This window comes from Mauremys reevesii, linkage group 7 (genome assembly GCF_016161935.1).
Source record: "Mauremys reevesii isolate NIE-2019 linkage group 7, ASM1616193v1, whole genome shotgun sequence".
NCBI classification, from domain to species: domain Eukaryota; kingdom Metazoa; phylum Chordata; order Testudines; family Geoemydidae; genus Mauremys; species Mauremys reevesii.
The window spans coordinates 41,219,823-41,234,718 of record NC_052629.1 but is presented as its reverse complement, the minus strand read 5'-3'; the positions used below and the strand labels follow the sequence as shown (position 1 = coordinate 41,234,718).

General features: G+C 45.5%; 1 protein-coding gene and 1 long non-coding RNA gene across 14 annotated transcripts in view; one reads left to right on the top strand and one right to left on the bottom strand.

The window, feature by feature from the left end:
• Positions 1–8,100, bottom strand: part of CDH23 (cadherin related 23) — a 509,234-nt gene extending 501,134 nt beyond the window's left edge. For 5 of the 13 annotated variants that reach the window (XR_005582753.1, XM_039481214.1, XM_039481216.1 and 2 more), the window contains exon 1: positions 7,220–8,098. The gene's annotated coding sequence lies outside the window, so the exon portion shown is untranslated. Of the gene's footprint in view, positions 1–532; positions 584–7,219 lie in introns of those variants that run through there. The other 8 variants (XM_039481198.1, XM_039481201.1, XR_005582754.1 and 5 more) reach the window with 7 other exon arrangements.
• On the top strand, positions 6,481–8,594 carry LOC120368743. The gene is made up of 2 exons (XR_005582755.1): positions 6,481–6,696; positions 7,000–8,594. It is a non-coding gene; the product is annotated as an uncharacterized LOC120368743 (long non-coding RNA).
• The last annotated feature ends 6,302 nt before the right edge of the window (positions 8,595–14,896 follow it).

Here is a 14,896-nt window from a genome sequence, read left to right as displayed (position 1 = left end):
TTTTAATTCCAGATAGGAATGAAACATCAAATTTTGATGTTTCCCCACAAAATGATTTGGGGGGAGGAAGACTCATTGAAAACAAACCATTTCATTACAATAAAAACATTTCATTTCAGTGTTGTCTTTATTATAATGGAAAACAACATTTAAAAAAATGAAAGAGTCAGTTCAACTCCCCCACCCCTTAAGGGTTCCAGAATGGAATGTTTTGATATTTTTTTTCTAAACAAAATTTCTTCTGAACCAACACATTCCCACGGGCTGCCTCCCACATGCCCTCTTCTGGCCAGAGGTGACACTGCAGCATCTTGCCTCAATTTCCCACTCTCACAACCCAATGGTAATTAAAACTCTCCCCTTCTGGGGTTCAATTTACTTAGTCCTTACACTCTTGCCCTCCAGGCCCCAACCCCCATTTAGTGCATCTCCCGTGCACTTGAGTCAGGAGACCCCCCAGTCCTCCTTCTCAGAACTGGTTTCATTTCTTTTCCTCCATGCAGGAGCCAGTCCTGCTCCCCACAACACGCACCTACAGCTGTTTTCTCAGCCCAGCTGCAGCTTCTGTCCTCTGTTGAACAACTGGTCCCACTAGCTAGAGTCTTCTTGGCTCCTACTCTGGCCCCTTTTAAGTCCCAACCCCAACACATGTGTAGTGGGCAGGGCTAATTAGACAGGGCTGGCTGACCCAAGGCCTTCTGGCCCTTAAAGGGGCAGGACACACTGTTACACAGCAGAACATTTTGATTAGATGAATCAGCATTTTCTGATGGAAAAACATTCCATTGGAAAATTTTCAGCCAGCTGTAGTTACTCATTACACTATGCTGCCTTCACAGCCTCCTTGTTACTGGGCAACATGTCAGGTGGGATCTGTTGGGAAGGAACAGAGCAGGTGACTTCCTCTGCCAGAATAACTGAGGAAAAGAGCAGATGACAAGGAGCTATGGGCCCTGATGACATTTCAACCCATTTTGCACTTGGAGTGAAATCTAGGCTGCTCTGTGACACACGATCTCTCAAGCTCTACCTGCAGCACTACTAGAGATGGGGTCCTCCAAACCTCTGCACACCCTAATTTTGAGGAACCCAGATCCAGATTTCCCTCTTCCCCTCAAACACAGTTATGGTTCCAGATCAGAAACAGCTGATTTATATGAGCCTGAAAACTCATGAAATCTGCAGCATCACTAAGCAGTGGCAAGGAGCAGCTGCACCAGACAAATTGGAGGCAGATGGGAATAAGGGGAAAGACAAGAGGGACATGAGAGAGAAAGAGAAGGGGATTCTCCCCTCCACTTAACTTGGGACTTCTCTGAAGAGTCTGAATCTATGCCCAACTGTAAACTCTCTAGTTACATAAGGAACCCTGCGTTGTGCCAGAGAACCCAAGAGTTACACAGGGAAGTCCCCAGGCACTGCACGCAGTTTGGAGTTCAGCTACATTGCCCCTTCTTTATTGTTCAGCACCAGACTCCCTCTAGGACTAGAGAGAGATAGATATGGCAATGGCCTTCTCCCTCTCTCTCTCTTCTCTATCCTCTCAGCAGTATCCACTCTCTTGCTATTCTGCCCCTCCTCTCCTCTCTGCCCTGCATGAGAGCTTCTTTTTTTGCTTTTTTCCTCACAGTTCATAAGTTAACACAGGCACACAGTTTCATATTTCTCATCATTTCTCATCATCTCATCAGCAGGCTCCTCAGCTTCACACTTTCTTTCTTCTCACTTAAAAAAAAAAAAAAAAACACTGTACAATTAATACTTTTATTTTAATTGAATGTTAATAACTAAACTGTTTGTTTCCCATTTGTTTAAATGTTAATTAAAAAGGCAAGGCTAATTACTGTTTAGTTGTATTACAGTAGCACCTAGACCCCTACCCACCATGACCACCATGTACAAACACAGAGAACAAGAAAAAAAAGAGAAGAGAAGAGACCATGAGTTTGCCATCAAAATTAGGCCTGAACTCCCCTGAAGCCAAATGGGAGGCTAACACATTTTGACTGGACAGTATGAACAGGGACCAAGTTGTGTTACAAGAGTTTGTCAAAACAATACTTTTGAGACTAGAGGACGCTCTAACAAAAGCATCTATTGTGTCCCCATCCCGCTAAGAACAAACCAACCAACCAATGAGAGCCACTGCTCTTATATAATTTGAGGCTATCCACACAGGCCAGTCAAATCAAGCTGGTCAGAAAAGGATTTGTTTTCCACTGAAGAACTTCAATGAAAGGTTATTTTTGTTTGTTTTGGTCCATTGGTTTGTTTTTAATTTTAAAAAAAGACAACCTGAAAACCCAATAATTTTTTATTAAAAAAACCCTCATTTGTAAAAAGCTGTTTTGTCAAAAAAGCCATTTTCCATTTCAATATTGTATTTTATTTATTTTAAGATACCCCCGACACTCATTAGCTAGAAAGCAGTTCTGTCTAGTTTTTGTTTTTGTTTTTTAAACTGTTCTTAGGAACCACTGCAGATGAGGCCTAATTCAAACCCTCGCTCCTGTGGTACAGACACATTCCCGTACATTATACTTTTTTGGAAGTTCAGTCCTCTTCCTTTTTCTACTATCTGCCTTAACAAGAGTGGGGCCGTTCCCTGCTTCCTGCCTGGCATCCAAAATCAAAACCAGGAGTCATTTGGCATTTGATTTGCAAAGACTTGGATGCAAGGACATTGACATGAATATGACATTTGTCAAAATCAGAACCACCATGTCATTTCTTCTGTAATCACTATGCATCCTCCCCTTCAACTTGGTCTCTGTCATCTACTCAAGTGGCAGCTTTGCTCACCTCAATTCTCACTCCAGAAGAAACTTGCACTCCCTACAGCCCGTATCATGGAAGCAAATATATATTTAAAAAACACAATGTTAAATAATAAGAAATGCAAACATATACTCCAGCAATCAGAGCAGCTGATTTCTTGGCATGCAAAGCCATCCTCACACTGATATTTCCACTAAGTTATTCATGCTCTTTTACTTCCTAAACATCCCTTCCACTCACCAATATGTCACTGTTGCTGGGTGGTGGCACAGGCAGCTTGCTGCAGCCTTAGGACAGGTGTGTTCGTCCTAGTCTCTGTACCTTTCCTGAAGACTTGCACTAGGCCGGTATTACTGCACCTGGGCATGTCAATCACTAGTCATGCCACATTCTAGACTGTCCTCTTCCTCATGCACATCCCAGATAGGAGAAGGCAAACTGAAATATTCCACAGCTGAATATTATGCCTGATTCACTAGTCTCTCTGCACCCTGCATAGCCATTTAGGACTGTGCAAAGTGGGTGTAAGCCACTCCCAAATCAGAATTTGGTTCCCATACCAGCAGTAGTGTTTTACACCCACATGGCACAGGAAGGATTGAGGGTGGCACTTACCCTGTCTCACTAAGACAGACTTCTTTACTTAGCCTTTATCATTATAATGAAAATCCCCAGGAAAAGCTCACCATTTAAAATAAATATCTATAGCTATGTCTTTTGGCACCCAACCAGGGATCTTGAGTCATGGGAAAACGCTGGCCTCTATAGGAGCTCAGTTTGAGTGAATCAACTTTCTGATATCTTTCTAAAGGAGAAAAGAAGTTGCCTCATGCAATAGTAACAACAGATTGATTATTCCATTACTGCCATTGCCTCAGGGAAGTACTCCTTCATGTTTTCTTTTCTACACTGCGATTTAAAACTTCTCCAGGTGCTTTAATGGTTTCATCTTTGTCATCATGATCTCAAGGCCAGAAGAAATACTCTTTGACTTGTGATCATTTTGGTCTCTCTGAATTTTTCATGTGATGGTACAGCTATGCTGGGTGCACCTACAAACAATGATATCTCCACTTCAGTAAAACCCTGTAGCACTAAGCAGATCTTTCTGGAAACTCTGCTACTGGCAGATTGCACCACATTAAGCAGGTGACTACGAGCCCTCAGAACTGGAATACCCTCCAAGAGTCTACATACAATGCAGCTTTCAAACTGGTCTCCATTCAGATATTCTTCCATGGCTGACCTCTTACCAGACTCTGCTTCTCTCTCAAATATTAATTATTAGTAGTAAGTACTTATGTTATGGCAGTGCCCAAAGATTCAGAGGAGAAACAAGACCCCACTGTACTGCACAAACATAGAGATAATTCCTGTCCTGGAGAATTTACAGTCTAAAGATACAAACAAGCAAAGAATGGAGGATGCGCATACAACATATAAGCAAAACTAGAATCATAGACATTTTGGACTGAAAGGGATTTTGAGAGGTCAGCTAGTCCAGCCCCCCTGCCCTGAGACAGGAGCAAGTACATTTAGATCATCCCTGACAGTTGTTAGTCTAACCTGTTCTTTAAAAGCTCCAAATGATGGGGATTCCACAGCCTCCCTTGGAAGTCTATTCCGGAACTTAATTATCTTTATAGTTAGAAAGTTGTTCCATCTACCTCACTGCAGATTAAGCCCATGACTTCTTGTCCTATCTTCAGTGGACACAGAGAACCATCAATCACTGTCTTCTTTATAAACAGCCCTTAACATATTTGAAAACAGTTATCAGGTTTCCACTCCCCCTGTCCACAGCCTTCTTTTTTCAAGACTAAACATGCCCAGTTCTTTTTAAAATCTTTCCTCGCAGGTCAGGTTTTCTAAATCTTTTATCATTTTTGTTGCTCTCTTCTGGACTCTCTCCACTTTGTCCATATGTTTCTTAAAGTGTGGCTTCCAGACTGGACACAGTACTCCAGCTGAGGCTTCACCAGTGCCAAATAGAGCAGGACAGTTCCTGCCTATCTTATAGGTGACACTTGTTAATACACCCCAGAATGATATTAGCCTTTTTCAAAACTGCATCACATTGTTGGCTGATATTCAGTGTGTGATCAGCTATACTGCAGTGCTACTACCTAGCCACTCATTCCCTATTTTGTAGTTGTGCATTTGATTTTTTCCTTCTTAGTTATAGTACTTTGCAATTTTCTTTATTGAATTTCATCTTGTTGACTTCAAATCATTTCTCCAATCTGTCAAGCTCATTTTGAATTCTAAGCCTGTCCTCCACAGGGCTTGCAACCCTCCCAGTTTGGAGTGATCTGCAAATCTTAAGGATACTCTATATTCCATTAGCCAAGTCATTAATGAAAATATTGACTAGTAGTGGACACAGGACAGACCCATGGGGACCCCACTAGATACATCCTCCCAGACTGACAGTGAATCATTGATAAATACTTTGAGTGTGCTCTTTCAAGCAGTTATGCACCCAGCTTTTGGTAATTTGCCTAGTTTGCCTATGAGAATGGCATATGGGACTGTGTCAAAAGCCTTCCTAAAAAACAAGATATACCACAACTATGGCTTCCCTCCTATGCAGTAGGCTATTAACTCTATCAAATAAGGAAAGTAGGTTGGTTTGGCATGACTTATTCTTAATAAATCCACATTGGCTATTACTGATTACCCTACTATGCTCTCAAATTGATCATTTCTATTTTGTTTTGTTAGTACAGTATGTTGACATATTAATTCAAATTCACTTCCCCCACCCAAAAAAGATACTCCAAACGAACAGGAACCATCCAAGGTCCTGATCCTGTCATGAGTTCCATGCAGGCAGAAGGCCACTTCATGGTTCTCATTGCAGAATCAGGACCCAAACGTATACACAATGAGAGCCTCTCTCCTGGTCCTCATCCATCTTCGTTTTAATCTTTGCCCTCCATTGTCTAGCTTACATTGTCCTCAGGACAGACTTTGCCTTTCAATCATCAGGTACCCCGAAGGCACCATAGAAATAATAAATATTAGCCTTTTTGTACAGGAGCAACTGAAACTGCAACTAGTGGTAGGTTAAGCAATAAAACCCACTTATCAAACTATCCTTGCAAAGAACCTTCTCTCCGTATGGCTTCCTATTTTTTTAAACAGACCCTCTTGCGCGATCTGGCGGTGTTACCCCTTGTTCGCGCTCGGGGAGGAGAGGTCCCAGTTTGATACCGCTCCGTTAGCAGCCCCGAACTGGAGAAAGGGATCCGCACGGCTCCCTACCTCCAACACGCGCATGCCAGGACACAGAGTAGCCTGCAACAGGTACCCACCCCTACAGCCAGCTCAAGCAGCACAGGGTCCCTGGTCTGTACGGGCCTCCCCGTCTGGTGTCTGGCGGCCGAGCCGCCAGCGGTGCGAGCGAACCCCGCCCGCCCAGGCCCGGGGGACACGCCGCTCGGCCAGCTGGCAGCACATGGCTCGCCCCTTCCCCCAGCCCGCGGCTCGCCGGTTCAGCCTGTCCGAGCTGGGAGCCCAGCGCAGCGGGCGAAGATTTCCCCTGCTCTGGCATGCCAGGAGGTTCGGCTGGAAACCGAGGCGCTGGCCAGACACCCCGTGTGTGTACAGACAGGCGGGGCCTGTGCTGTGACCCCTCCCCGGAGAGGGGTGTTACTACAGGCAGCCTCTGCAGCGCCAAGCTCGTGAATGAACCAGGCACCCGAGGAGCGATGCGCATCTCTGGCACCCTAGCAATAAGATTCAGCTTGTCCTGGGGGTGGTGGGTGCGAGTTTCTGCCGCCCGTTCCCTAGGCGGACTGCACGCCTAAGCGCGGGGAGGGAGGCCAGGCCCGCGAGCCCCTACCCAAACTCACGCAGCTCTCTGGCATGCCCCGCGGGATCGAGCGTGCCCCTACCGAAAGCTGCGTTTGGAAGGTAACTACAAGTTGTCAGAAACTTACAACGTGCGGCCATTGCGGGATGCCCCATCTCGTCATATTGCCAAGGCACCGGGTCACGGGAAGGACCGGGGGTTTAACAGATTTTTTAAATGACCACCAGCACAGAAATTAAATCGGGGCGACCTCGCCGAAAAAGCCCCTTCTCCCTGGGCCATTTGACAGGGAAAATTTTTTTTAAAAGTTTCCTTGCAAAACAGAAGAGAAACGATATGGGGGGGCAGTGGGGCATTAGTTCGATTGTTGCTTTCACTTTGTATTTAAAATATTGATCTTCCAGGCTAGGCTGGCTGCTTCCCTCCCACCCCCCACCAAAACACAGCGCAACACAAAGACACGAAATTGGCGGGGGGTGTCTCTTCACATAACGGCTGAGGGATGCGATCCAGGGAAACAGGCTGCGAGGTAACAAGTGTTTCTCCCGCCTGCTCCGGACTAGACACGATCACACCGACAGCTAGCGAGCGGGGGATGAGAGAGGCTGTAAAACTTTGCCTTACCTGACGCCCGGGAGCTCACCGCGCCTGGGGACCGCTCGCTCTGTAGTGAGGCGGGAGGAGGCTCACTCTGCCCCTTCAGAGGCTGCGAGGTTGGAAATTCGTCCCCCACGTCCCCTCCTCCGGGCTAACGAGTCCCTTGCAAAGGATGGAAAGTTCAGGGCCGGCGGGGAGAGATCCGTCACCAACTCCAGCTCGGAGCCCTTCCCCGCCACTTCCAGCCCGTTTCCATTGCCCACCGACGAGAGCGTCTCCGCTGCGCCTACGGAACGTTCATACGGCTTGATTCGGCGCAAGCCAACCCGCGGCAGAGCGATGCCCTCACAGCCCAGCGCACCCTGGAGGAGTCCTGCTGTAGCCCAGCGCCTCGCTGGCTGCTCCGTCCAAGGCCATGGCGGCCGCGGGCAACTTTAGCTTCTTTCTCCCCCCTTAGGTCCGTTTACACTGCTCCTCTCTGCTAGAGCCGCGGGGCAGAGGAAGGGGGTTCCGCGGGGGCAGCGCCATCAGGGGCTCCCGGGGATTCGACCGCACCCCGGCTTTAGAAACAATAGGAGTAAACTGAGCCCCTCGGCTGCAAACGAGAGAGGGGGTGGGGGGGGGATGAGTGCAGGCAGCACAGCTGCTGCGGCTGATCACTTTGCAAGGCGGCAGCGCCTCATTGCCAGGTAATGAATATTTCAGTGCGCGTTAAACTGCCCTCAGCTGATGTCATGGTGGTTGCTGCTTTGGTGACTCTACAAATCCCCCAGAGAGAAGCCGAGCGGAGCAGAGCGCAGAAACCAGACTCAGGTGCAGCAGCTGATGCTGTTTGCCAGTGAGTTCCCAGCTTCTCCGATCCTCCCCTTGCCCGGGGAAGAAGTCTCCGCTCGCGCGCTCTCTCTCTCACTCACTCACGGGGCGGCTGCTGCTGCTTTGTACCTCCCCAGGGAGCAGGAATATAGTTATTTAAATAACGCTGCTCGATGTAAAGCGATCGTCCCTTCCTCGAGCCCCTGCCCTGCCTGCTCTGGGAGTTTGCTGAACGACAAAGGCAGATGGCAGAGCAAAGCCCTGTGACTAACCCAGGTACCCAAGGGGCAGGTGCGGTTCCCTCCAGAGTAAAGCCAGAGCATCCCCATCAATGCCACGGGGGCTATTTCGGATTTAGCAGGCTCTGACCCAAAGCACCCGGCGATACCTGCAGTTTGTAAAAGGGGCTGGGGGAAATCAAGAGACGAGCTGCCGCTGCCTTTCTGCTGGGGTTCAAAGCTCACATTTTTAGCATGGAGGGGAGCTACATGTATGAAATTCAGTCTTGCCTCGCATCCACCTCTATTCTCAGCAGTACTCCGCTTCTCTTTGGTGTGACCCCCACCCCCTCCCGCTAGAACAGTTTAGTCACACTCTTGTCTGAGGAGTACACGCACAATTTCCCAGGCCTTGGGTTATTTTTTAAGACGTAGGCAATGATTTAAAAAACATCAGCTTCTAGAGTCATTTCCTATTTCCTTGGCTCCTTCTCCCTCAATCATGTGTCTCCATTAAACGAGCATGTTTGAATAGAAATTTGGTTTTTCAATTGTGGAGTCTGGCGAATCTAAAGCATTTTTTTAATAATTAAGTTGGCCTCTGGCTGATAGCTGAGCTCACATTTAAAACAAAAAACAGGTAGAAAAGGGCTAGGTTTTGTTAGCAGCATAAACTGCACTGGAAAACAATTGTCTCTAACCACCCCTCCACCCTTCTTCCCATAATTCTAAACCAGGCATTTTGCATGTACATAAAGTTCATCTTGGCCTTTATACTAGTATCTGTTTATAAGTCTTTCTACAACTATAATATTAAAAAGCAAATGAAAATGTGCCTAGAATGATTTGGATTATTGAGACAGGCTTGAATCAGAGATGAACATGAAATAGCAGATCTTGGCACATATCGGCATCAGTTAGGATACAGGAGCATGCAGCTGGAATAGTGCAATGTTGCAAGAGTACAGTTCACCACCTCCTTGCTCTCTGGAGCCTGAGGTTCTGGCTTCTATAGGCAATGCCTCCCCTCTTACTGTTGTTTCTATCTTGCCTGTTACTGGCAGTTTGATTTTGGCACCTGACTTCCACTAAGGAAGAGGGCAATTAAATCTTCTCTGCACCTGTTTTGCTTCATGAATGCCACAAAGTAAGTTATTTCCAGTAACTCTCAATACAAGTAATGGAGAGAAATTAAATTTTACATTTAATGACAAGTTACTCCCTTAATGATGATAAATTGCATCCACTAAACATGGCTTGTCTGAGGACTAGCCAAGTATACAGTAAAACCATCTCAATCAATGTGTTTTCTTGCATGTTAGCAGAGTGAGGATACAATGTGATAACAGGATTCAGTCTGCTTGCACATAGGACCAACTTTAATAACATAAGCAAAAGCAACAGGTGACTAAAGGGAATCAAGCTGGAAGGAGCATTTCCAGACGCAAATTAATGCAGCAGTGGACTCATTTGTTTCCCAGGATAAAGTCTCTAATCACTTAGGTGCACTGGGCAAGCTTCCCCACTCCACACTGACAATACACCTCCATCCTAATGCACAACACCTAGGCCTGCTAATAACTCTGTATTGCCTCTATTATACCAGTATTGAATTCTCACACATTGCAGCTCTAGTAACACACTTTAGTCCTAACCTTTAATGTCCTCACTGCACTAGCCCAGAGTTTCATTTCAGTAGAGACTGCCAACTCTATCCCTTTGACCCCACACTTGGGCTCATGAGAGGCTCAAAAACCACAGAAGCAAACCTGGAATAGCCTAGCCTTTTAGTTAAATTCAGAAGAATTCTAACTTTCCTTTCTAAAAATGATGTCCTAATTTTTCAAAAGTGAATAGTGATTGTTGGGGGTCTAGCTTGAAGATGGTGGATTTTCAGAAAGCAATGAGCGCCAACCCACTGAAAAGCAGGCCCCTTTAAGGTGACTCAAGTTGAGCACCCAATAAACACTAGTAATTTTGGTAAATCTACATCTGTATTCAGCTTTAGACTGTTACAGAATTCCTCTTGGATGCTTTGTTACTCAAACACTCCCTCCCCCTTTAAGAACATCTTTGGATGAATGACTCATACTGATTATTGAAGTCAGGGTCTGGTAGGATTAATCAATGCTAGGACTCTCCTGAACATCTGTGGACAATTATATCAGTACCAAACTGTGGGGCTTATTGATTTGGAGTGGACAAATAGCTACTGTGGTCTAAACTGATGTTAGTAAATCATTTTGCCTGTGACCAATTTGAACTGAAGGTGAAAGGTTAGACTACTAGAGCCTTCATTTGCTGCACCATGGAGATCCCTTTAATTAAGCATTTTGAATAATTGTGCTTTTGAAAAGCACAAAATAATGGTGCATCTGACTAGATGTAATCAAATATTTACTCTGACATCCACAAGCCAGTTTGATTTTGGTAATCTGCATATCACAAAGCCCCCCAAGCATTGTAAATTAAGTAAGAGTTTGCATGACACCAACAACCCTTCAAACAGGTCTGGTATAAAATATCAGAGGTGATTCACTTAGATAATCCATAACTGTGCAGTCTACCCTCCACAGTGCATGTGTGAAATACCTGCTCCAGTAGGGAAATCACACAAGCCTGTGTTTATAATGGCCTCAGGTTAATCTGCTTCTCTGCTGTGATGCAGCTGTTGGCTCCACAGGTTCTTGAAGGCTCAGATGCTGTGAGCAGTGTTACTAGTTCAGGGCAAGGAGAAGTGAATGGGAGCCTATATATAACCTTCTGTTCTAGGGCTTCTGAGTCCAGTGTTGAACCTTAGAGCAAGCCACGCTGTAAATCTAAGTGTCTCTCTGTTACCAGACCTGTTAGACCTTGAATTATGAAACCAGCATTATAAAACATCTCCTCAAGAACAGTTGTCTGCAGCAAGAAAGTTCCTCATTACACCAATGGTAAGGAGTGGTGACAGGGTTGGGCAAGACTTCCTGGCTCATCCCATCCAGCTTCCCGCCTCCCTCGTGATCCTCCCCTACAGTGATATCTGTAAAATCATCTAATCTGTTTTAATGGACAAAACAAACACCATTGATCTAGCCCCGATCAGTGGTTTCAGGGTTTAAATACTTTCAGTATCACACTCCGGGAAACTCCACACCTTGGGGAGATGGATTACCTATGCTGATGGGAGCGTCCCTCCCACTGCTGTAGTGAGTAGCTACAATGAAGCACCACTGCGGTGTTTCAAGTGCAGACTAGCCCTAAGAGTGGCTATAGGAGCACTGGACAAGATGAATGGGATGGAGATTACCTTTCCCATATCTAAGAGAGGAGGGGACAAAGGGTATTCTTTGTATTATTCACCACCCCCTCCATCAACCCCTGTTGTGCTTGGCTTGGAGTACAAACGTAGTGTTGAAGGCGGTAGTCACTCCCTTGGTAGAAGGGGATGTTCTGCAATAGCAGATTAGAACCATGCACTGCAGGGAGGAGCAGGTGATTTGTCATAGGGAGAACTGCCCATCTTGGATTGGGTAATGTTATGATGGTTAAGCATCATTTAGTGTCTAGCAGGTGGAAGATTCCCTTACTTCAGAAGTGACACTGCTGACAAGTGGTCACTCAAAGCCTGCACTAGGATTGGACCAAGAGAGAAGCATCTGCTTGCTCTTTAATGTTGGAAGGTGGAGACTTTGCTTGTGAAAGGGGCCAGGCAGGCACAGAACCAGGGAGGAGTTTAATTCACTTGGAATAAAGAGACATGCCAACTTATAATGAATATAGTGAGGTGCTGTTAGGACTTGCTGAGACTTACAATCCAGCATGCAATTTATGTATATTAAAGTATCTCTCTCTCCTGCACCCTTCACATGTTGCTTGTTCTCTTAGGTTAGGAGCTGTTTGGGGCAGGAGTGGTCCAGCCCTTAACATGGGATAAGTGCTGCTGGAATATACAAAAACTGTACAGCTGGATTTCAGTCACATCCATAGAACACAGACAAATAATTAAAGTAGAGAACAGCAAGAGACAAAATAATTATGAAAAAAAATCCACACAAAGCTATTTGCAGACCAGGCTCAGGATTGGCCATTTGCAGTCATTCTGACTTCACACAGATGATGGCTCACTTAATGACTTGCCATGATAAATTCAGGCCAGTGTTTCTATTTAAAGTGCAGCTCTCTTACACTTAAGAATCATTGTCCTATTCCTCTCGTTCATATTCTACAGCACCACAGAACACCATTCACCATATAACCTTGACTGACTTGTTTTAGGTCATATACACACCGGTTTGCAGAGCTGTGGTCTGTTTAAAAAAAAAAAAAAAAGACCTGCTGGCTGGCTTAAAGTATCCTCCTAAGTCAATGGTTCCCAGACTTTTTCCTAAGGTGACCCACCAACTGCATTTTGTTGTGAGCCACCCAGGGTACAAATCTGAGGGAGAGGGCATCTCAGAGCCAGTGTCATCCTCCACCAGTGCCTCCTCCTTGCCCCACAAAAGAGCCATTAACCACCTGCATCAGCACCTTTCAGGCTGGCATTGCATCCTGAATCCCAGCCCAGTGTGGAGGGGAGGCCCGAGGGCAAGGGATATTGGATAGCAAACCCACCCATACTCACAGTGCAGTGACAGAGGGGCTAAGACCAGATCCCCACTCTGCATATTCCAACGAGGCGTACAGGGTCACGGTGCCAGTTAAGTTTGGCACCATGTCACAACACCACTCATTCAAATGTGGCCTGGCTGCCCCTCCATCACAATGTGGTAGTGTGACCCCATGTATAGGTGGCAGTGGCTGGGTTGGGGACTCTGGCCCAGGCCTGCAGGACAGGCGCTGTTGTTGTGGGGTGAGTGCAGGGCAGATTTGCTCTCCAAGCTCCCCCAAGGCTTTCTCGCAAGGATTGCGACCCACCATTTGGGAAACACTATCCTAAGGAACTCCACACTACTATGGTATGACTAAATATTGCATCAAATGCACAGCTCCTTTACCTTGTTTGTCTGCAACTCTTCTATTCCTAAACAGCCAAACATTGGGACTTTGTTAAAGACTCATTGCTGTGTATAAAAGCATATTCAGATCAAATACATCTCCAGACACCATCACTGCAGCCAAGGTGATTGTATGGGCCCAAGTTGAAATAGTTATCCATGGTGCAGATCGCATCATGAACCCTAAATTAAGTCTTCATGCTGTCTGAGTAAAAGGGGAGAGGAATTTTTGGCAATAGTCTTGCAAATCAGACTGATTTGCTTTGTTGATGTTCATGAGCTCTGGTTTGAAGAAAACAAAGGCATTGTGAATGTTATAATGAAAAAAATGTCCACCAGAATATTTGTGGAGGATGTGCCATCATGGCCATTTTGAAAAACTCTATTATTGGCATGAGAGAGAGACTGAAATTATGGAGTATTTGTAAAAAAAATTTGCAAAAAAAAAAAAAGCCATCTGGTCATGTCATTCAACCAGGGAACAGAAACTATACCATGAGACTTAGGTGACCAGTCTTACAGCGCAAACAAGCAAAGCAGCTAGCACAAGCTACAGCCAAGGGCACGGGGGCTGTACCGGAACCTTCCAGATGTCCCTAATCTTCTCACCCACCCCATTCTGGACCCTGGTAGCAATGGTCCCAGTAGCTTCCCCTCAGTATGGAGAAGAGCAGCAGCTAATAAGAACCTTCACAGCCTCCTGAAATCACTCAATCAACCCTGAAATTTGAACTCTAATTTTTTTTCTCATTTGCTGTCTAGCCCATTTCATATCACCTCTCTCCTACCATTGCAACTCTTCACCTGTCCAAACTAATTTTCCCTGACCATGATACTTCTCATCCTTCTTCCTGCCATAACATGTGGAATCATAGTCTGTATTTACCAGGAGGAATGTATTAAAGAAAACAGCTACAAGTACAAACATGCTCCCACCCAGCTTGAGTTCCAGCTTGGTCTTCCTTGTTTCCAGACATCCTGTCTGGAATCCTGTGCAGCACACAGACAAATGTAATTGCTGAATAATCCTGCAACTATACTTTTCCTTTATTCTCCTTACCTCGCTTCTGCCCACTCCTTTCTCTTACTCCAACAATCCCTTGCTCACCCCCTCTCCAACCCAGAGCACTCACCTCCCCAAAAATGTTTTTGTACAATCAATAAAAACTATGAAACTAAGGACACCTGTCATGCCTTGCCATTTCCCTGATCCTTTTGCTTGTAAGGTCTTTCCTCTACCTTTTAAAGGTGTTTGTCTTTTTAGACTGTAAACATTTCAGGGACTGTCTTCATATGTGTTTTACTGCACCCAGCACAAAGAGGGTCTTGGTCCTGATTGTATTGCAGTAGTGCCTAAAAGCCCCAAACAACACCACTTCATAAGCAATCAGTTAGTAAAGAAAAGCCATAGCTGAAAATGTATATGAATGAACTATTTGAATAGGAGCAGACAAAAGAGCTAAATTGATCAGTTAATTATTTGCTTTTAATAATTCCACCATCTGTAATCATCATAATCCCTCATTTTGGTGACAAAGGGAGGACATTGCTCTCAGCAACATGGAATTAAGCATCATTTCTTGCTTCTACACAAATGGTCAGTTAACCCATCCAGGTTCATCAGAACTATCATTTGAAGACCACACAGGGCACCAGAAAGCTACATCTTCCAACTTGTCAAGAAATGCACAGAATCG